The 21,476-nt window shown below is 46.4% G+C and overlaps 2 long non-coding RNA genes across 13 annotated transcripts in view; one reads left to right on the top strand and one right to left on the bottom strand.

Annotated features, from left to right (window-relative positions):
- The window catches only part of LOC137636308 (uncharacterized), a 267,899-nt gene that overhangs the window by 157,379 nt on the left and 89,044 nt on the right, over positions 1-21,476 (top strand). The window lies entirely within an intron of this gene.
- LOC137636314 (uncharacterized) overlaps positions 1-21,476 on the bottom strand; it is a 58,057-nt gene that overhangs the window by 28,319 nt on the left and 8,262 nt on the right. The gene's annotated exons all lie outside the window — the stretch shown is intronic.

Raw genomic sequence — 21,476 nt, 5'->3', positions numbered from 1 at the left:
GAAATAAAATCAATACTACCAACATATAATAACCAAGAACGGGAGACTTTTTCAATCAGAGAAAAAGAAGAACAAGGAATCTATGATTGTGAATTTGCCCATCATATATGGTTAGTGATCAGAATATTACAGAATTAATGTAGATAGCAACAAAGGCTTCCATTAAAATGAACTTCTCATTTATTTCTAAGGGGAAATGTCTTAGAACAGACTGTCAAATGAAAGATTATCTCGTTGGGAGCTTCCTACTATAATTTTCAACGAATCTAGATTTGAATTTTTAAAATTTAAATGGTTACAAAACTATACCCTTTCCTAAGGTTGCCTTCCTGATATTTTACAATATGAAAACTCTCAAGCTAAGATCCCTTGTTTACTGAAGCTGATTTCAAATACATTTGGTCCAAGGAAAATTTGTTAAAAGGCTGTCTATGAGAGTTTACAGTATGCAAAAGACCAATATTAAATACAGACTTGAATTATTCAAGTTTGTAAAATGCCATGTCAACTTGTGTAGTCTTTGCCTTCAAAGTCTAGATACGGCACAAGAATAAAATTCCTCATAAAATATCCTACTTATCAATCATTCTAAATGGATCCTCTATCTGCAGATCTTCCACATATATGTATTCATGCAGAATACTATGAAATAATATCTGATAAAAAAGCATTAATGGCATTTCATCAAGCCATGTTACTCCAAGGAAATCGGTTAGTTTATTAATTGCACTATATTTCCGTAAAATCGGTGGAAAAGCATAGACGTCCAGGCCAGCCCGTGGATATTAAAATGCATTCTCTAATGACACTGCCTGATCCAGAACTGTTGATCAGGAACTTTGGAGCTTCTTGTGGAGTCTCGTCACAAAGAGGCAGATCATTGGGATGCAAAAATAAGTCAAGAGGCTCCTCACCCCTTGAGGATTAAAGGACTACTTCAATCTGACCACTTGTCCTTGTCGACTTAGGGTGTCGCCGATAACATTACTTTTATTGGGAATGACTATTCCCGACAGTTCGACTGCTTTGTTCAGTGCCTACTCATTAGCCAGCATCGCCAACTTGATGAGGTGCTTTGAAACTTACAGTACTGTACTTTCTTCTTGTTGACGTATGCTACTACAGGTGGTGTTGTTGCTCATCCAATCAACAGAGTGGCCAATCAGATCTTACTAGAATGACTGCAGTGTCAAGAACGCTGCTTTCAGTTCCAGAAGGTTGATGTGCAGGCTTTTTTCTTCTTGTGACTAGCGACCTGCGATGAACTGGCTCCTTAAATGGACACCTGAACTTTCTTTTAAAACATAGAAAAAAAGAAGCAGCACTGGTGAAGGGCACTCATTCGAGAGATTCATATCCCTCAGCCATCCATCTTGATCAGACATCAATTCATGTTTCATTGCTGGCCACTATTTCCTCAGACATCACTCAAGTGACTGCTGATGTAAACTGCAGTAAGGGATGAATTTCTCTGATGATGACAGATGATCCAGTAAGTACTGCTAACGTGCTGGGAAATGTTAATGGCGTAGAAAAGGGCATGCTACTCCTGGGACTCTTGAGACCCAATTATAAGATAGAAAGACTCGTCCACTAACATCTTTTGATATTCCATCCTCTGTTAGGGTATGATGCTGAATTTTTCTAGATTTACCACGATCCCTAGATCATGGCAGAAGGAGAGAAGTTTGTTCTGATGTTGAAGGAGTTGCCTCCATGAGAATGTAAGGATTAGCCAATCGTCCAGGTATCTCAGTGGCCGAATCCCATTGGCATGCTCCAAAGCAGATATGCTTGTGAAAACTAGAATGAATACTTAGGAGGCAGTCAACTCTCCACAGCACAGAACTTTTAACCCTTTTACCCCCAGGCTCTTTGGAAATTTCCAACCCTTAACCCCCAGGGGGTTATTTTTTTCCCAGCACATTTTGCAGTATAATTTTTTTAAATTGTTCTAACAGCCTTAATTTTTGTCATAGAGAGGTCAGGTTGGTCTCATTCTCTTGGAAAATGCCTAAATTTTCTCAAAAAATTATCAAAATTATGAAAAATGTTATTTTTATTAATAAAATAAATTTTTGAATATACTTACCCGATAATCATGTAGCTGTCAACTCCGTTGCCCGACAGAATTCTATGGAGGGATACGCCAGCTATCACAATACTAGAAGGGGGTGTACTTACCAGCGCCACCTGTGGCCAGGTACTCAATCATTTGTTGTTGACACCTCCTCAATTATTCCTCGGTCCACTGGTTCTCTCTGGGGAGGAAAGGGAGGGTCGATTAAATCATGATTATCGGGTAAGTATATTCAAAAATTTATTTTATTAATAAAAATAACATTTTTCAATATTAAACTTACCCGATAATCATGTAGCTGATTCACACCCAGGGAGGTGGGTGAAAACCAGTGTACATGATTAAAGGATAGCTAAGTATCCCAAATTTCATATAACAGTTATCTCAAATAACAATGAAATAATAAGTACCTGGTAAGGAAGTCGAATAGAACCGTTACTCTGCCTTTTATTTAAAGTTCGTCTTCCTTACTGAGCGCAGCGTTCCTCTTGGAGGCTGAATCAACCCAAAGGTGCCAAAGTACAAGGGGTTGCAACCCTACTAAAGGACCTCTACCAAACCTTTAACCCAGGCGCTTCTCAAGAATGAATAGACCACCCGCCAAATCCAAGGATGCGGAAGGCTTCTTAGCCTACCGTAACAACCATAAAAACAACAATAAAAGTATTCAAGAGAAAGGTTAAAAAGGTTATGGGATTATGGGAATGTAGTGGCTGAGCCCTCACCTACTACTGCACTCGCTGCTACGAATGGTCCCAGGGTGTAGCAGTTCTCGTAAAGAGACTGGACATCTTTCAGATAAAATGATGCAAACACTGACTTGCTCCTCCAATAGGTTGCATCCATAATGCTCTGCAGAGAACGGTTTTTATTAAAGGCCAACGAAGTAGCTACAGCTCTTACTTCGTGGGTCCTTACCTTCAGCAATGCAAGGTCTTCCTCCTTTAAGTGAGAATGTGCTTCTCTGATCAGAAGCCTTATATAGTACGAAAGCCCATTCTTGGACATGGGTCTCGAGGGTTTCTTGATGGCACACCATAAGGCTTCTGACTGTCCTCGAATAGGTTTAGACCTCTTCAGATAATATTTGAGAGCTCTGACAGGGCAAAGAACTCTCTCTAGTTCGTTACCTACCATGTTGGAGAGGCTAGGTATTTCGAACGATCTAGGCCAAGGACGTGAAGGAAGCTCGTTCTTTGCTAGGAATCCAAGCTGAAAAGAACATGTAGCTGATTCGGTTGTGAAACCAATGTTCTTGCTGAAGGCATGAACCTCACTGACTCTCTTAGCTGTTGCAAGGCAAACGAGAAAAGCAGTCTTGAGGGTAAGATCCTTGAAGGAAGCTGACTGGAGAGGTTCGAACCTAGATGTCATAAGGAACCTTAAGACTACGTCCAGATTCCAGCCTGGAGTGGAAAGACGACGTTCTTTAGACGTCTCAAAAGACTTGAGAATGTCTTGAAGGTCCTTGTTGGAAGACAGGTCCAAACCCCTGTGGCGGAGGACTGAGGCCAACATGCTCCTATACCCTTTAATCGTAGATGTTGAAAGGGATCTCTCATTCCTAAGATGAAGAAGGAAGTCAGCTATTTGGATCACAGAGGTATTGGTAGAGGATATTGAATTGGCTCTACACCAGCTTCGGAAGACCTCCCACTTAGACTGGTAGACTCTACGAGTGGAAATTCTTCTAGCTCTGGCAATCGCACTGGCTGCCTCCTTCGAAAAGCCTCTAGCTCTAGCGAATCTTTCGACAGTCTGAAGGCAGTCAGTCGAAGAGCGTGGAGGTTTGGGTGCAACCTGTCTACGTGTGGTTGACGTAGAAGGTCCACTCTTAGAGGTAGAGTCCTGGGGAAGTCGACTAGCCATTGACGTACCTCTGTGTACCATTCTCTTGCAGGCCAAAGGGGAGCAACCAGCGTCAGCCGTGTCCCTTCGTGCGAGACGAATTTCTGCAGAACTTTGTTTATAATCTTGAACGGAGGGAATGCGTACAGGTCGAGATGGGACCAGTTCAGAAGAAAAGCATCTACATGAACCGCTGCAGGGTCTGGAACAGGGGAACAATAAAGCGGAAGTCTCTTGGTGATGGAGGTGGCAAACAGGTCTATGGTAGGTTGACCCCACAACGTCCAAAGTCTGTTGCACACACTCTTGTGGAGGGTCCATTCCGTGGGAATGACCTGATTCCTTCTGCTGAGGCGATCCGCTGAAACATTCATATCGCCCTGGATGAACCTCGTGACCAGTGTGAGGTTTAGACCTCTTGACCAAATGAGGAGGTCCCTTGCGATCTCGTAAAGGCTCCTCGAATGGGTCCCTCCTTGCTTGGAGATGTAAGCCAAGGCTGTGGTGTTGTCTGAATTCACCTCCACCACTTTGCCTAGCAGGAGGGACTTGAAGTTCAACAGGGCAAGATGGACTGCTAACAGTTCCTTGCAGTTGATGTGGAGTAATCCTTGTTCCTTGTTCCATACTCCTGAGCATTCCCGTCCGTCCAAGGTCGCACCCCAGCCCGAGTCCGATGCATCCGAGAAGAGATGAAGATGGGGGGTCTGGATGGCCAATGATAGACCCTCCTTGAGAAGAAGATTGTGCTTCCACCACCGGAGAGTGGTCTTCATCTCTTGGTTGATAGGGATAGAGACTGCTTCTAGAGTCGAGCCCTTGTCCCAATGAGCTGCAAGATGGAATTGAAGAGGGCGGAGGTGGAGTCTCCCTAGCTCGACAAACAGGGCCAGAGATGAGAGGGTCCCTGTGAGACTCATCCACTGTCTCACTGAGCAATTGCTCCTCTTCAGCATGCTCATGATGCACTGTAGGGCTTGGTTTATCCTGGGGGCCGATGGAAAAGCCCGAAAATCCCGACTCTGAATCTCCATTCCCAGGTACACAATGGATTGGGAGGGAATGAGTTGAGATTTCTCTATATTGACTAATAGACCTAGGTCTCTGATTAGATCTAAAGTCCAAGAGAGGTTCTCCAGACAACGACGACTCGTGGAGGCTCTCAACAGCCAGTCGTCTAGGTAGAGGGAGGCTCTGATGTTCGATAAGTGCAGGAATTTCGCTACATTCCTCATCAGATGAGTAAAGACCATAGGAGCTGTGCTTAGGCCAAAACACAGGGCTTGGAACTGATAGACAACCTTTCCGAAAACGAATCTCAGGAAAGGTTGGGAGTCTGGATGAATGGGAACGTGAAAGTATGCATCTTTCAAGTCCAACGAGACCATCCAGTCCTCCTGTCTGACCGCTGCTAAGACCGACTTGGTCGTCTCCATTGTGAACGTCTGCTTGGTGACATACTCGTTGAGAGAGCTGACGTCCAGCACCGGTCTCCAACCTCCTGTCTTTTTGGCCACAAGAAAGAGACGGTTGTAGAAGCCCGGGGATTGATGGTCCCGGACTATAACCACTGCCTTCTTCTGCACAAGTAGCGACACCTCCTGTTGCAATGCTAGCCTCTTGTCCTCTTCTTTGTAGTTGGGAGAGAGGTTGATGGGCGATGTGGTCAGAGGCGGTTTGAGGCAGAATGGAATCCTGTAACCGTACCTCAGCCAACTGACAGACTGTGCGTCTGCACCTCTCTTCTCCCAGGCTTGCCAGAAGATCTTGAGCCTGGCTCCTACTGTTGTCTGGAGAATCTGAGAGTCAGTGCTTTCCCTTAGATGTCCTGGGTCCTTTCTTAGACTTGCCCCTGTGAGAGTCTGGACGGGAGCTTCCTCGGCTGGGGGCTCTACCACGAAAGGGCGGTATGAACCTAGTGGCCGGGGTATCAGCCACTGGAGAGCGATAAGTCTTGGGGACAGAGGTGGTAACCTTAGACTTACGAGCCGATGAGGCTACAAGATCGTGCGTGTCCTTCTGTATCAGGGCAGCCGACAAGTCCTTAACTAGCTCCTCGGGAAAGAGGAACTTTGAGAGTGGAGCAAAAAGGAGCTGTGACCGCTGGCACGGTGTAATGCTGGCTGAGAGGAAGGTACACAGTTGTTCCCTTTTCTTCAACACCCCTGATACAAATAACGACGCTAGCTCACCCGATCCATCCCTGATAGCCTTATCCATGCAGGACATAATTAACATGGCAGAGTCTTTGTCCGCAGGAGATGTTTTCTTGCTGAGGGCTCCCAGGCACCAGTCGAGAAAGTTGAACATTTCGAAAGCTCTGAACAACCCTTTCAGAAGATGATCCAGGTCTGAGAAGGTCCAACAAACCTTCGAGCGTCTCATCGCAGTCCTCCTAGGCGAGTCCACCAGACTTGAGAAGTCAGCCTGGGCAGAGGCAGGAACTCCCAAGCCTGGTGCTTCCCCTGAGGCATACCAAACGCAACCTTTCGATGCGAGCTTCGTTGGAGGGAACATGAAGGAAGTCTTGCCCAGGTGTTGTTTAGACTGAAGCCACTCCCCTAAGGTCCTTAAGGCCCTCTTGGAGGATCTAGCTAGGACAAGCTTAGTATAGCTCGACTTAGCTTGTTGCACGCCTAGCGAAAACTCAGATGGAGGAGAGCGGGGAACAGCAGAGACGAAGTGGTCAGGGTAAAGTTCCCTGAGTAGAGCCAAGACCTTTCTAAAATCAACAGACAATGGAGAAAGCTTAGACTCCTCCACGTCTGATGAGGGATCAAGATGTGCCTCCTCATCATCCGACACTTCATCAGCAGAAGGTAGCGAAGCAAAAGGACCAGAATGCTGAACCGCAGAGTCAGAACGGGTAGGAACAACAACAGAGGTTTCCTCAACTTGAGGGAAAACCTGAGGTTCAGACTGCATAGGCTGAACAACAGTCGGAGCAGAAGGCAGGTGCAAGGGTGAAGGAGGTTGACTCCTAGCAAGAGTTGCACCCAAGGATGCACCAGCTGAGCGGAGGACGGAGGCGGAGTAGTCCGTTCCTGTTCCTGAGAGATGAGTGGAGCATGAGAAGGTTGAGGCTGCGCAGAACACGGTAAAGTTCTAGCAAGCTGAGGCTCCTGAGGCGCAAGTGCATGGTGTAGATGAGCTTGCCTAGATGAGGGTTGAACTCGGTGCAGCGCTGGTTGAGCAGACAGACTCACGGAGGGGAGAGGTTGTTGTACCCCAACCAAGAGTTGCACCACTGGTGGAGCAGCAAGGGGAGGAGGAGGAAGAGTGTAACTCTCCTGATCCCAAAGCAAGGGTTGCCTTAAAGAAGGCTGAGGCTGAACAACACTGTGAACAGCAAACTCCGAAAGTGGTTCAACATCGTACGCCTGGCAGATGGTGCTGCGACCAGGCGGAGCAGGTGCAGGCTGGGCGAGCACAGGCGGAGCAGGTGCAGGCTGGGCGAGCACAGGTGCAGCGAGAACAGGTGGAGGGAGTGCAGGAGGTGCAACACTCTCAGCCCGACACTCACGCATCAAGTCCGAAAGCTGAACTTGCATGGACTGAAGCAGGGTCCACTTGGGGTCGGCAGAAACGATAACAGACTGAGGTAAAGTCACAGTCGGGGTCTGTATAGGCAGAACCTTACTCCTCTTGGGCGGAGTACAGTCGACCGATGACAGAGGCGAGTCGGAGCTGAGCCAATGACTGCAACCTGGCTGAGCACTCGCTGACTGAACTCTACGTTTAAGCGGTCTCGAGACCTGAGACCAACGTTTCTTCCCTGCATGAAGATCAGCGGACGAGAAGACGGGCTCAATCGTCTGCAGGTGGGAGTGACGGTCTAAGGAAGACACGCCCGCAACCACCGAGGATAATTCTGTGCGCCTAACAAGGCCTGTCGAACCCTTAAGCCCTTCGACATTGCTTCTCCCCTGGGCATGGGAGCTTGCAAGAGGTCCCGGACTGGGAGGACGACTGGCTCGCACAGAAAAATCCTCACGCACCACACTGGCACCACTAGCACTTGGCACTGCACAGACACTAGCACTCGTCACAGCACTGGCACTATTTCCACCCACTGCACTCTTGACCTTCAGTTCTTTAACCTCGGCCATCAGAGACTTATGGTCACTTACCACTGATTCTACTTTATCTCCTAAAGCCTGAATAGCACGCAAAACAGTTGACATATCAGGCGGAGGGCACACAGTAGGTTCGGGGGTAGCCACTACAGGGGTAGGAAAAGGTAGGGGATCATGAGGTGAGGAAAACATAGAAGAGTGAGAAGAACTTCTCCTAGCTCTAGTTCTCTCTAACTTGGATGAATATTTTAAAAGACGTACAAAATCCAATTCCGAAAGTCCGGCGCACTCCTCACACCGATTTTCTAATAGACAGGGCCTGTCCCTACAGTCAGAACAAGCGGTGTGAGGATCTACCGAGACCTTCGGAATACGCCTATTGCAAGACCTACATCGTCTATGGGAGGGAGCTTGCGAAACGTCAGACATCTTGTTTCAAAGAGTAAGTCAAAGGGTGATCCAAAAACAAGCAAAAATTCATTAACCGTTAATCAGAGTTTATATAAAAGCTAACTAGCTAATATAAAAAGGATTCCAGTATGCGACAGCCGTTAATCTAAGAGAATACTTCACCAAATATCCATGAATAAACTCGAAGACCATGAGCGTATCCCAGAACGTCTAGCCGGAAGCACGACAGAGGAATAATTGAGGAGGTGTCAACAACAAATGATTGAGTACCTGGCCACAGGTGGCGCTGGTAAGTACACCCCCTTCTAGTATTGTGATAGCTGGCGTATCCCTCCATAGAATTCTGTCGGGCAACGGAGTTGACAGCTACATGATTATCGGGTAAGTTTAATATTGAAAAAAAAAAATTTTATAGCCTTTTTTTGCAAGGACGTACCGGTACGTCCATGGGGGTAAAGGGATGGGTTTTGTGAAACGTACCAGTACGTCCTTTGGGGGTAAAAGGGTTAATTTGAAGATTGATGAACAGGGATCTGGGAACATGCATCTCTCAGGTCCAAAGAGAGCTTATAATCATTCTCCCCGGTGGCCATTCTTACTGTGCTTGCTATATCAATCTTGAATAAATTTTGTTACATAAACTTGTTCATGGTGGAAGGGTCAATTGCAGGTCTCCAGCCTCTTGATGATTTTTCCATTAGGAATAGACAACAGTAGAAGCCTGGAGACCCATCCAAGACTACTTGTAGTGCATCTTTTCCCATCATCTTTTGGGCTTTTCCTTGAAGAATTACATCTTTCTGAGAATTCTGGTGGTATGACGACAATCTTGCTGCCACAGTCTGAGCGAGAGGAGAACGAGAGTTAGAGAACGGGAAGTGGTATCAGTGTCTGAGGACCTCCACTGTCCAGTCCTCTGCCCTGTAGTACTGCCCTTTGCCTACGATAATGGGTTATAGCTCCCCTTCTACCCCTTCCCCTTATGCACTGGATGTAAGAGTTGTAGTGAATCCATTGCTCTTTTAATAGACTGCATTGTTGGTGTTGATACCCTAGCTTTCTGAGCTATAGGGATCTACTTAAAGGATGGTTTTAAGACAGTCATAGCCATATTTATTGGGGTTGGTCCTGGTGTTACAGATATATTAAAAATGACAGCACAACGGAAAAGTGAGTCCTTGGTGGAGTTCCTCTACTTTTCCGCCGTTCCTTCTACTTCTGTGTGGAAAAAAAAGAACCGAGCTCTGGCTAATTAGGGCGTTCCTCAAAGCCAGAGCCTCTAACCTAAGGAAGGCCATAATTTCCTTAGGACATCGCCCATGTCTGCATCGTCATTTCAAAGAACTGTCTTTGGTTCACCTACAGGAGAATGGTTACAGTACTGTACTTGTGTCTTTATGGAAGGCAAGTAAACGCAAATCGCTCTGGCCTTACCATAAGGTTACATAAATATCGTCATTCTTTGTCGCCTTCCCTTTGGAGGACACCGACAGCCAAGGATCAGAAGCCAGAGTTCATTAGGGCGTTCCTCAAAGCCAGAGCCTCTAACCTAAGGAAGGCCATAATTTCCTTAGAACATCGCCCATGTCTGCATCGTCATTTCAAAGAACTGTCTTTGGTTCACCTACAGGAAAATGGGTACAGTACTGTACTTGTGTCTTTATGGAAGGCAGGTAAACGCAAATCGCTCTGGGCTTACCATGAGGTTACATTAATATCGTCATTCTTTGTCGCCTTCCCTTTGGAGGACACCGACAGCCAAGGATCAGAAGCCAGAGTTCATTAGGGCGTTCCTCAAAGCCAGAGCCTCTAACCTAAGGAAGGCCATAATTTCCTTAGGACATCGCCCATGTTTGCATCGTCATTTCAAAGAACTGTCTTTGGTTCACCTACAGGAGAATGGGTACAGTACTGTACTTGTGTCTTTATGGAAGGCAGGTAAACGCAAATCGCTCTGGCCTTACCATAAGGTTACATAAATATTGTCATTCTTTGTCGCCTTCCCTTTGGAGGACACCGACAGCCAAGGATCAGAAGCCAGAGTTCATTAGGGCGTTCCTCAAAGCCGGAGCCTCTAACCTAAGGAAGGCCATAATTTCCTTAGAACATCGCCCATGTCTGCATCGTCATTTCAAAGAACTGTCTTTGGTTCACCTACAGGAGAATGGGTACAGTACTGTACTTGTGTCTTTATGGAAGGCAGGTAAACGCAAATCGCTCTGGGCTTGCCTTAAGGTTACATTAATATCGTCATTCTTTGTCGCCTTCCCTTTGGAGGACACCGACAGCCAGAGTTCATTAGGGCGTTCCTCAAAGCCAGAGCCTCTAACCTAAGGAAGGCCATAATTTCCTTAAGACATCGCCCATGTCTGCATCGTCATTTCAAAGAACTGTCTTTGGTTCACCTACAGGAGAATGGGTACAGTACTGTACTTGTGTCTTTATGGAAGGCAGGTAAACGCAAATCGCTCTGGGCTTGCCTTAAGGTTACATTAATATCGTCATTCTTTGTCGCCTTCCCTTTGGAGGACACCGACAGCCAAGGATCAGAAGCCAGAGTTCATTAGGGCGTTCCTCAAAGCCAGAGCCTCTAACCTAAGGAAGGCCATAATTTCCTTAGGACATCGCCCATGTCTGCATCGTCATTTCAAAGAACTGTCTTTGGTTCACCTACAGGAGAATGGGTACAGTACTGTACTTGTGTCTTTATGGAAGGCAGGTAAACGCAAATCGCTCTGGGCTTACCATAAGGTTACATTAATATCGTCATTCTTTGTCGCCTTCCCTTTGGAGGACACCGACAGCCAAGGATCAGAAGCCAGAGTTCATTAGGGCGTTCCTCAAAGCCAGAGCCTCTAACCTAAGGAAGGCCATAATTTCCTTAGGACATCGCCCATGTCTGCATCGTCATTTCAAAGAACTGTCTTTGGTTCACCTACAGGAGAATGGGTACAGTACTGTACTTGTGTCTTTATGGAAGGCAGGTAAACGCAAATCGCTCTGGGCTTGCCTTAAGGTTACATTAATATCGTCATTCTTTGTCGCCTTCCCTTTGGAGGACACCGACAGCCAAGGATCAGAAGCCAGAGTTCATTAGGGCGTTCCTCAAAGCCAGAGCCTCTAACCTAAGGAAGGCCATAATTTCCTTAGGACATCGCTCATGTCTGCATCGTCATTTCAAAGAACTGTCTTTGGTTCACCTACAGGAGAATGGGTACAGTACTGTACTTGTGTCTTTATGGAAGGCAGGTAAACGCAAATCGGTCTGGGCTTGCCTTAAGGTTACATTAATATCGTCATTCTTTGTCGCCTTCCCTTTGGAGGACACCGACAGCCAAGGATCAGAAGCCAGAGTTCATTAGGGCGTTCCTCAAAGCCAGAGCCTCTAACCTAAGGAAGGCCATAATTTCCTTAGGACATCGCCCATGTCTGCATCGTCATTTCAAAGAACTGTCTTTGGTTCACCTACAGGAGAATGGGTACAGTACTGTACTTGTGTCTTTATGGAAGGCAGGTAAACGCAAATCGCTCTGGGCTTACCATAAGGTTACATTAATATCGTCATTCTTTGTCGCCTTCCCTTTGGAGGACACCGACAGCCAAGGATCAGAAGCCAGAGTTCATTAGGGCGTTCCTCAAAGCCAGAGCCTCTAACCTAAGGAAGGCCATAATTTCCTTAGGACATCGCCCATGTCTGCATCGTCATTTCAAAGAACTGTCTTTGGTTCACCTACAGGAGAATGGGTACAGTACTGTACTTGTTTCTTTATGGAAGGCAGGTAAACGCAAATCGCTCTGGGCTTGCCTTAAGGTTACATTAATATCGTCATTCTTTGTCGCCTTCCCTTTGGAGGACACCGACAGCCAAGGATCAGAAGCCAGAGTTCATTAGGGCATTCCTCAAAGCCAGAGCCTCTAACCTAAGGAAGGCCATAATTTCCTTAGGACATCGCCCATGTCTGCATCGTCATTTCAAAGAACTGTCTTTGGTTCACCTACAGGAGAATGGGTACAGTACTGTACTTGTGTCTTTATGGAAGGCAGGTAAACGCAAATCGCTCTGGGCTTACCATGAGGTTACATTAATGTCGTCATTCTTTGTCGCCTTCCCTTTGGAGGACACCGACAGCCAAGGATCAGAAGCCAGAGTTCATTAGGGCGTTCCTCAAAGCCAGAGCCTCTAACCTAAGGAAGGCCATAATTTCCTTAGGACATCGCCCATGTCTGCATCGTCATTTCAAAGAACTGTCTTTGGTTCACCTACAGGAGAATGGGTACAGTACTGTACTTGTGTCTTTATGGAAGGCAGGTAAACGCAAATCGCTCTGGGCTTGCCTTAAGGTTACATTAATATCGTCATTCTTTGTCGCCTTCCCTTTGGAGGACACCGACAGCCAAGGATCAGAAGCCAGAGTTCATTAGGGCGTTCCTCAAAGCCAGAGCCTCTAACCTAAGGAAGGCCATAATTTCCTTAGGACATCGCCCATGTCTGCATCGTCATTTCAAAGAACTGTCTTTGGTTCACCTACAGGAGAATGGGTACAGTACTGTACTTGTGTCTTTATGGAAGGCAGGTAAAAGCACATCGCTCTGGCCTTACCATAAGGTTACATTAATATCATCATTCTTTGTCGCCTTCCCTTTGGAGGACACCGACAGCCAAGGATCAGAAGCCCGAGTTCATTAGGGCGTTCCTCAAAGCCAGAGCTTCTAACCTAAGGAAGGCCATAATTTCCTTAGGACATCGCCCATGTCTGCATCGTCATTTCAAAGAACTGTCTTTGGTTCACCTACAGGAGAATGGGTACAGTACTGTACTTGTGTCTTTATGGAAGGCAGGTAAACGCAAATCGCTCTGGGCTTACCATAAGGTTACATTAATATCGTCATCCTTTGTCGCCTTCCCTTTGGAGGACACCGACAGCCAAGGATCAGAAGCCAGAGTTCATTAGGGCGTTCCTCAAAGCCAGAGCCTCTAACCTAAGGAAGGCCATAATTTCCTTAGGACATCGCCCATGTCTGCATCGTCATTTCAAAGAACTGTCTTTGGTTCACCTACAGGAGAATGGGTACAGTACTGTACTTGTGTCTTTATGGAAGGCAGGTAAACGCAAATCGCTCTGGGCTTACCATAAGGTTACATAAATATCGTCATTCTTTGTCGCCTTCCCTTTGGAGGACACCGACAGCCAAGGATCAGAAGCCAGAGTTCATTAGGGCGTTCCTCAAAGCCAGAGCCTCTAACCTAAGGAAGGCCATAATTTCCTTAGGACATCGCCCATGTCTGCATCGTCATTTCAAAGAACTGTCTTTGGTTCACCTACAGGAGAATGGGTACAGTACTGTACTTGTGTCTTTATGGAAGGCAGGTAAACGCAAATCGCTCTGGGCTTACCATAAGGTTACATTAATATCGTCATTCTTTGTCGCCTTCCCTTTGGAGGACACCGACAGCCAAGGATCAGAAGCCAGAGTTCATTAGGGCGTTCCTCAAAGCCAGAGCCTCTAACCTAAGGAAGGCCATAATTTCCTTAAGACATCGCCCATGTCTGCATCGTCATTTCAAAGAACTGTCTTTGGTTCACCTACAGGAGAATGGGTAGAGTACTGTACTTGTGTCTTTATGGAAGGCAGGTAAACACAAATCGGTCTGGGCTTGCCTTAAGGTTACATTAATATCGTCATTCTTTGTCGCCTTCCCTTTGGAGGACACCGACAGCCAAGGATCAGAAGCCAGAGTTCATTAGGGCGTTCCTCAAAGCCAGAGCCTCTAACCTAAGGAAGGCCATAATTTCCTTAGGACATCGCCCATGTCTGCATCGTCATTTCAAAGAACTGTCTTTGGTTCACCTACAGGAGAATGGGTACAGTACTGTACTTGTGTCTTTATGGAAGGCAGGTAAACACAAATCGGTCTGGGCTTGCCTTAAGGTTACATTAATATCGTCATTCTTTGTCGCCTTCCCTTTGGAGGACACCGACAGCCAAGGATCAGAAGCCAGAGTTCATTAGGGCGTTCCTCAAAGCCAGAGCCTCTAACCTAAGGAAGGCCATAATTTCCTTAGGACATCGCCCATGTCTGCATCGTCATTTCAAAGAACTGTCTTTGGTTCACCTACAGGAGAATGGGTACAGTACTGTACTTGTGTCTTTATGGAAGGCAGGTAAAAGCACATCGCTCTGGCCTTACCATAAGGTTACATTAATATCATCATTCTTTGTCGCCTTCCCTTTGGAGGACACCGACAGCCAAGGATCAGAAGCCAGAGTTCATTAGGGCGTTCCTCAAAGCCAGAGCTTCTAACCTAAGGAAGGCCATAATTTCCTTAGGACATCGCCCATGTCTGCATCGTCATTTCAAAGAACTGTCTTTGGTTCACCTACAGGAGAATGGGTACAGTACTGTACTTGTGTCTTTATGGAAGGCAGGTAAACGCAAATCGCTCTGGGCTTACCATAAGGTTACATTAATATCGTCATCCTTTGTCGCCTTCCCTTTGGAGGACACCGACAGCCAAGGATCAGAAGCCAGAGTTCATTAGGGCGTTCCTCAAAGCCAGAGCCTCTAACCTAAGGAAGGCCATAATTTCCTTAGGACATCGCCCATGTCTGCATCGTCATTTCAAAGAACTGTCTTTGGTTCACCTACAGGAGAATGGGTACATTACTGTACTTGTGTCTTTATGGAAGGCAGGTAAACGCAAATCGCTCTGGGCTTACCATAAGGTTACATTAATATCGTCATTCTTTGTCGCCTTCCCTTTGGAGGACACCGACAGCCAAGGATCAGAAGTCAGAGTTCATTAGGGCGTTCCTCAAAGCCAGAGCCTCTAACCTAAGGAAGGCCATAATTTCCTTAGGACATCGCCCATGTCTGCATCGTCATTTCAAAGAACTGTCTTTGGTTCACCTACAGGAGAATGGGTAGAGTACTGTACTTGGGTCTTTATGGATGGCAGGTAAACACAAATCGGTCTGGGCTTGCCTTAAGGTTACATTAATATCGTCATTCTTTGTCGCCTTCCCTTTGGAGGACACCGACAGCCAAGGATCAGAAGCCAGAGTTCATTAGGGCGTTCCTCAAAGCCAGAGCCTCTAACCTAAGGAAGGCCATAATTTCCTTAGGACATCGCCCATGTCTTCATCGTCATTTCAAAGAACTGTCTTTGGTTCACCTACAGGAGAATGGGTACAGTACTGTACTTGTGTCTTTATGGAAGGCAGGTAAACGCAAATCGCTCTGGGCTTGCCTTAAGGTTACATTAATATCGTCATTCTTTGTCGCCTTCCCTTTGGAGGACACCGACAGCCAAGGATCAGAAGCCAGAGTTCATTAGGGTGTTCCTCAAAGCCAGAGCCTCTAACCTAAGGAAGGCCATAATTTCCTTAGGACATCGCCCATGTCTGCATCGTCATTTCAAAGAACTGTCTTTGGTTCACCTACAGGAGAATGGGTACAGTACTGTACTTGTGTCTTTATGGAAGGCAGGTAAACGCAAATCGCTCTGGGCTTACCATAAGGTTACATTAATATCGTCATTCTTTGTCGCCTTCCCTTTGGAGGACACCGACAGCCAAGGATCAGAAGCCAGAGTTCATTAGGGCGTTCCTCAAAGCCAGAGCCTCTAACCTAAGGAAGGCCATAATTTCCTTAGGACATCCCCCATGTCTGCATCGTCATTTCAAAGAACTGTCTTTGGTTCACCTACAGGAGAATGGGTACAGTACTGTACTTGTGTCTTTATGGAAGGCAGGTAAAAACACATCGCTCTGGCCTTACCATAAGGTTACATTAATATCGTCATTCTTTGTCGCCTTCCCTTTGGAGGACACCGACAGCCAAGGATCAGAAGCCAGAGTTCATTAGGGCGTTCCTCAAAGCCAGAGCCTCTAACCTAAGGAAGGCCATAATTTCCTTAGGACATCGCCCATGTCTGCATCGTCATTTCAAAGAACTGTCTTTGGTTCACCTACAGGAGAATGGGTACAGTACTGTACTTGTGTCTTTATGGAAGGCAGGTAAAAACACATCGCTCTGGGCTTACCATAAGGTTACATTAATATCGTCATTCTTTGTCGCCTTCCCTTTGGAGGACACCGACAGCCAAGGATCAGAAGCCAGAGTTCATTAGGGCGTTCCTCAAAGACAGAGCCTCTAACCTAAGGAAGGTCATAATTTCCTTAGGACATCGCTCATGTCTGCATCGTCATTTCAAAGAACTGTCTTTGGTTCACCTACAGGAGAATGGGTACAGTACTGTACTTGTGTCTTTATGGAAGGCAGGTAAACGCAAATCGGTCTGGGCTTGCCTTAAGGTTACATTAATATCGTCATTCTTTGTCGCCTTCCCTTTGGAGGACACCGACAGCCAAGGATCAGAAGCCAGAGTTCATTAGGGCGTTCCTCAAAGCCAGAGCCTCTAACCTAAGGAAGGCCATAATTTCCTTAGGACATCGCCCATGTCTGCATCGTCATTTCAAAGAACTGTCTTTGGTTCACCTACAGGAGAATGGGTACAGTACTGTACTTGTGTCTTTATGGAAGGCAGGTAAACGCAAATCGCTCTGGGCTTACAATAAGGTTACATTAATATCGTCATTCTTTGTCGCCTTCCCTTTGGAGGACACCGACAGCCAAGGATCAGAAGCCAGAGTTCATTAGGGCGTTCCTCAAAGCCAGAGCCTCTAACCTAAGGAAGGCCATAATTTCCTTAGGACATCGCCCATGTCTGCATCGTCATTTCAAAGAACTGTCTTTGGTTCACCTACAGGAGAATGGGTACAGTACTGTACTTGTGTCTTTATGGAAGGCAGGTAAACGCAAATCGCTCTGGGCTTACCATAAGGTTACATTAATATCGTCATTCTTTGTCGCCTTCCCTTTGGAGGACACCGACAGCCAAGGATCAGAAGCCAGAGTTCATTAGGGCGTTCCTCAAAGCCAGAGCCTCTAACCTAAGGAAGGCCATAATTTCCTTAGGACATCGCCCATGTCTGCATCGTCATTTCAAAGAACTGTCTTTGGTTCACCTACAGGAGAATGGGTACAGTACTGTACTTGTGTCTTTATGGAAGGCAGGTAAACGCAAATCGCTCTGGGCTTGCCTTAAGGTAACATTAATATCGTCATTCTTTGTCGCCTTCCCTTTGGAGGACACCGACAGCCAAGGATCAGAAGCCAGAGTTCATTAGGGCGTTCCTCAAAGCCAGAGCCTCTAACCTAAGGAAGGCCATAATTTCCTTAGGACATCACCCATGTCTGCATCGTCATTTCAAAGAACTGTCTTTGGTTCACCTACAGGAGAATGGGTACAGTACTGTACTTGTTTCTTTATGGAAGGCAGGTAAACGCAAATCGCTCTGGGCTTGCCTTAAGGTTACATTAATATCGTCATTCTTTGTCGCCTTCCCTTTGGAGGACACCGACAGCCAAGGATCAGAAGCCAGAGTTCATTAGGGCGTTCCTCAAAGCCAGAGCCTCTAACCTAAGGAAGGCCATAATTTCCTTAGGACATCGCCCATGTCTGCATCGTCATTTCAAAGAACTGTCTTTGGTTCACCTACAGGAGAATGGGTACAGTACTGTACTTGTGTCTTTATGGAAGGCAGGTAAACGCAAATCGCTCTGGGCTTACCATGAGGTTACATTAATGTCGTCATTCTTTGTCGCCTTCCCTTTGGAGGACACCGACAGCCAAGGATCAGAAGCCAGAGTTCATTAGGGCGTTCCTCAAAGCCAGAGCCTCTAACCTAAGGAAGGCCATAATTTCCTTAGGACATCGCCCATGTCTGCATCGTCATTTCAAAGAACTGTCTTTGGTTCACCTACAGGAGAATGGGTACAGTACTGTACTTGTGTCTTTATGGAAGGCAGGTAAACGCAAATCGCTCTGGGCTTACCATGAGGTTACATTAATATCGTCATTCTTTGTCGCCTTCCCTTTGGAGGACACCGACAGCCAAGGATCAGAAGCCAGAGTTCATTAGGGCGTTCCTCAAAGCCGGAGCCTCTAACCTAAGGAAGGCCATAATTTCCTTAGGACATCGCCCATGTCTGCATCGTCATTTCAAAGAACTGTCTTTGGTTCACCTACAGGAGAATGGGTACAGTACTGTACTTGTGCCTTTATGGAAGGCAGGTAAACGCAAATCGCTCTGGGCTTACCATAAGGTTACATAAATATCGTCATTCTTTGTCGCCTTCCCTTTGGAGGACACCGACAGCCAGAGTTCATTAGGGCGTTCCTCAAAGCCAGAGCCTCTAACCTAAGGAAGGCCATAATTTCCTTAAGACATCGCCCATGTCTGCATCGTCATTTCAAAGAACTGTCTTTGGTTCACCTACAGGAGAATGGGTACAGTACTGTACTTGTGTCTTTATGGAAGGCAGGTAAACGCAAATCGCTCTGGGCTTACCATAAGGTTACATTAATATCGTCATTCTTTGTCGCCTTCCCTTTGGAGGACACCGACAGCCAAGGATCAGAAGCCAGAGTTCATTAGGGCGTTCCTCAAAGCCAGAGCCTCTAACCTAAGGAAGGCCATAATTTCCTTAAGACATCGCCCATGTCTGCATCGTCATTTCAAAGAACTGTCTTTGGTTCACCTACAGGAGAATGGGTACAGTACTGTACTTGTGTCTTTATGGAAGGCAGGTAAACGCAAATCGCTCTGGGCTTGCCTTAAGGTTACATTAATATCGTCATTCTTTGTCGCCTTCCCTTTGGAGGACACCGACAGCCAAGGATCAGAAGCCAGAGTTCATTAGGGCGTTCCTCAAAGCCAGAGCCTCTAACCTAAGGAAGGCCATAATTTCCTTAAGACATCGCCCATGTCTGCATCGTCATTTCAAAGAACTGTCTTTGGTTCACCTACAGGAGAATGGGTACAGTACTGTACTTGTGTCTTTATGGAAGGCAGGTAAACGCAAATCGCTCTGGGCTTACCATAAGATTACATTAATATCGTCATTTTTTGTCGCCTTCCCTTTGGAGGACACCGACAGCCAAGGATCAGAAGCCAGAGTTCATTAGGGCGTTCCTCAAAGCCAGAGCCTCTAACCTAAGGAAGGCCATAATTTCCTTAGGACATCGCTCATGTCTGCATCGTCATTTCAAAGAACTGTCTTTGGTTCACCTACAGGAGAATGGGTACAGTACTGTACTTGTGTCTTTATGGAAGGCAGGTAAACGCAAATCGCTCTGGGCTTGCCTTAAGGTTACATTAATATCGTCATTCTTTGTCGCCTTCCCTTTGGAGGACACCGACAGCCAAGGATCAGAAGCCAGAGTTCATTAGGGCGTTCCTCAAAGCCAGAGCCTCTAACCTAAGGAAGGCCATAATTTCCTTAGGACATCGCCCATGTCTGCATCGTCATATCAAAGAACTGTCTTTGGTTCACCTACAGGAGAATGGGTACAGTACTGTACTTGTGTCTTTATGGAAGGCAGGTAAACGCAAATCGCTCTGGGCTTACCATAAGGTTACATTAATATCGTCATTCTTTGTCGCCTTCCCTTTGGAGGACACCGACAGCCAAGGATCAGAAGCCAGAGTTCATTAGGGCGTTCCTCAAAGCCAGAGCCTCTAACCTAAGGAAGGCCATAATTTCCTTAGGACATCGCCCATGTCTGCATCGTCATTTCAAAGAACTGTCTTTGGTTCACCTACAGGAGAATGGGTACAGTACTGTACTTGTGTCTTTATGGAAGGCAGGTAAACGCAAATCGCTCTGGGCTTGCCTTAAGGTTACATTAATATCGTCATTCTTTGTCGCCTTCCCTTTGGAGGACACCGACAGCCAAGGATCAGAAGCCAGAGTTCATTAGGGCGTTCCTCAAAGCCAGAGCCTCTAACCTAAGGAAGGCCATAATTTCCTTAGGACATCGCTCATGTCTGCATCGTCATTTCAAAGAACTGTCTTTGGTTCACCTACAGGAGAATGGGTACAGTACTGTACTTGTGTCTTTATGGAAGGCAGGTAAACGCAAATCGCTCTGGGCTTACCATAAGGTTACATAAATATTGTCATTCTTTGTCGCTTTCCCTTTGGAGGACACCGACAGCCAAGGATCAGAAGCCAGAGTTCATTAGGGCGTTCCTCAAAGCCAGAGCCTCTAACCTAAGGAAGGCCATAATTTCCTTAAGACATCGCCCATGTCTGCATCGTCATTTCAAAGAACTGTCTTTGGTTCACCTACAGGAGAATGGGTACAGTACTGTACTTGTGTCTTTATGGAAGGCAGGTAAACGCAAATCGCTCTGGGCTTACCATAAGGTTACATTAATATCGTCATTCTTTGTCGCCTTCCCTTTGGAGGACACCGACAGCCAAGGATCAGAAGCCAGAGTTCATTAGGGCGTTCCTCAAAGCCAGAGCCTCTAACCTAAGGAAGGCCATAATTTCCTTAAGACATCGCCCATGTCTGCATCGTCATTTCAAAGAACTGTCTTTGGTTCACCTACAGGAGAATGGGTACAGTACTGTACTTGTGTCTTTATGGAAGGCAGGTAAACGCAAATCGCTCTGGGCTTACCATAAGATTACATTAATATCGTCATTTTTTGTCGCCTTCCCTTTGGAGGACACCGACAGCCAAGGATCAGAAGCCAGAGTTCATTAGGGCGTTCCTCAAAGCCAGAGCCTCTAACCTAAGGAAGGCCATAATTTCCTTAGGACATCGCTCATGTCTGCATCGTCATTTCAAAGAACTGTCTTTGGTTCACCTACAGGAGAATGGGTACAGTACTGTACTTGTGTCTTTATGGAAGGCAGGTAAACGCAAATCGCTCTGGGCTTGCCTTAAGGTTACATTAATATCGTCATTCTTTGTCGCCTTCCCTTTGGAGGACACCGACAGCCAAGGATCAGAAGCCAGAGTTCATTAGGGCGTTCCTCAAAGCCAGAGCCTCTAACCTAAGGAAGGCCATAATTTCCTTAGGACATCGCCCATGTCTGCATCGTCATTTCAAAGAACTGTCTTTGGTTCACCTACAGGAGAATGGGTACAGTACTGTACTTGTGTCTTTATGGAAGGCAGGTAAACGCAAATCGCTCTGGG

This window comes from Palaemon carinicauda, unplaced genomic scaffold, assembly GCF_036898095.1.
Source record: "Palaemon carinicauda isolate YSFRI2023 unplaced genomic scaffold, ASM3689809v2 scaffold27, whole genome shotgun sequence".
In the NCBI taxonomy this organism is placed as follows: Eukaryota; Metazoa; Arthropoda; class Malacostraca; order Decapoda; family Palaemonidae; genus Palaemon; species Palaemon carinicauda.
This window is presented reverse-complemented; position numbering and strand designations above follow the sequence as displayed.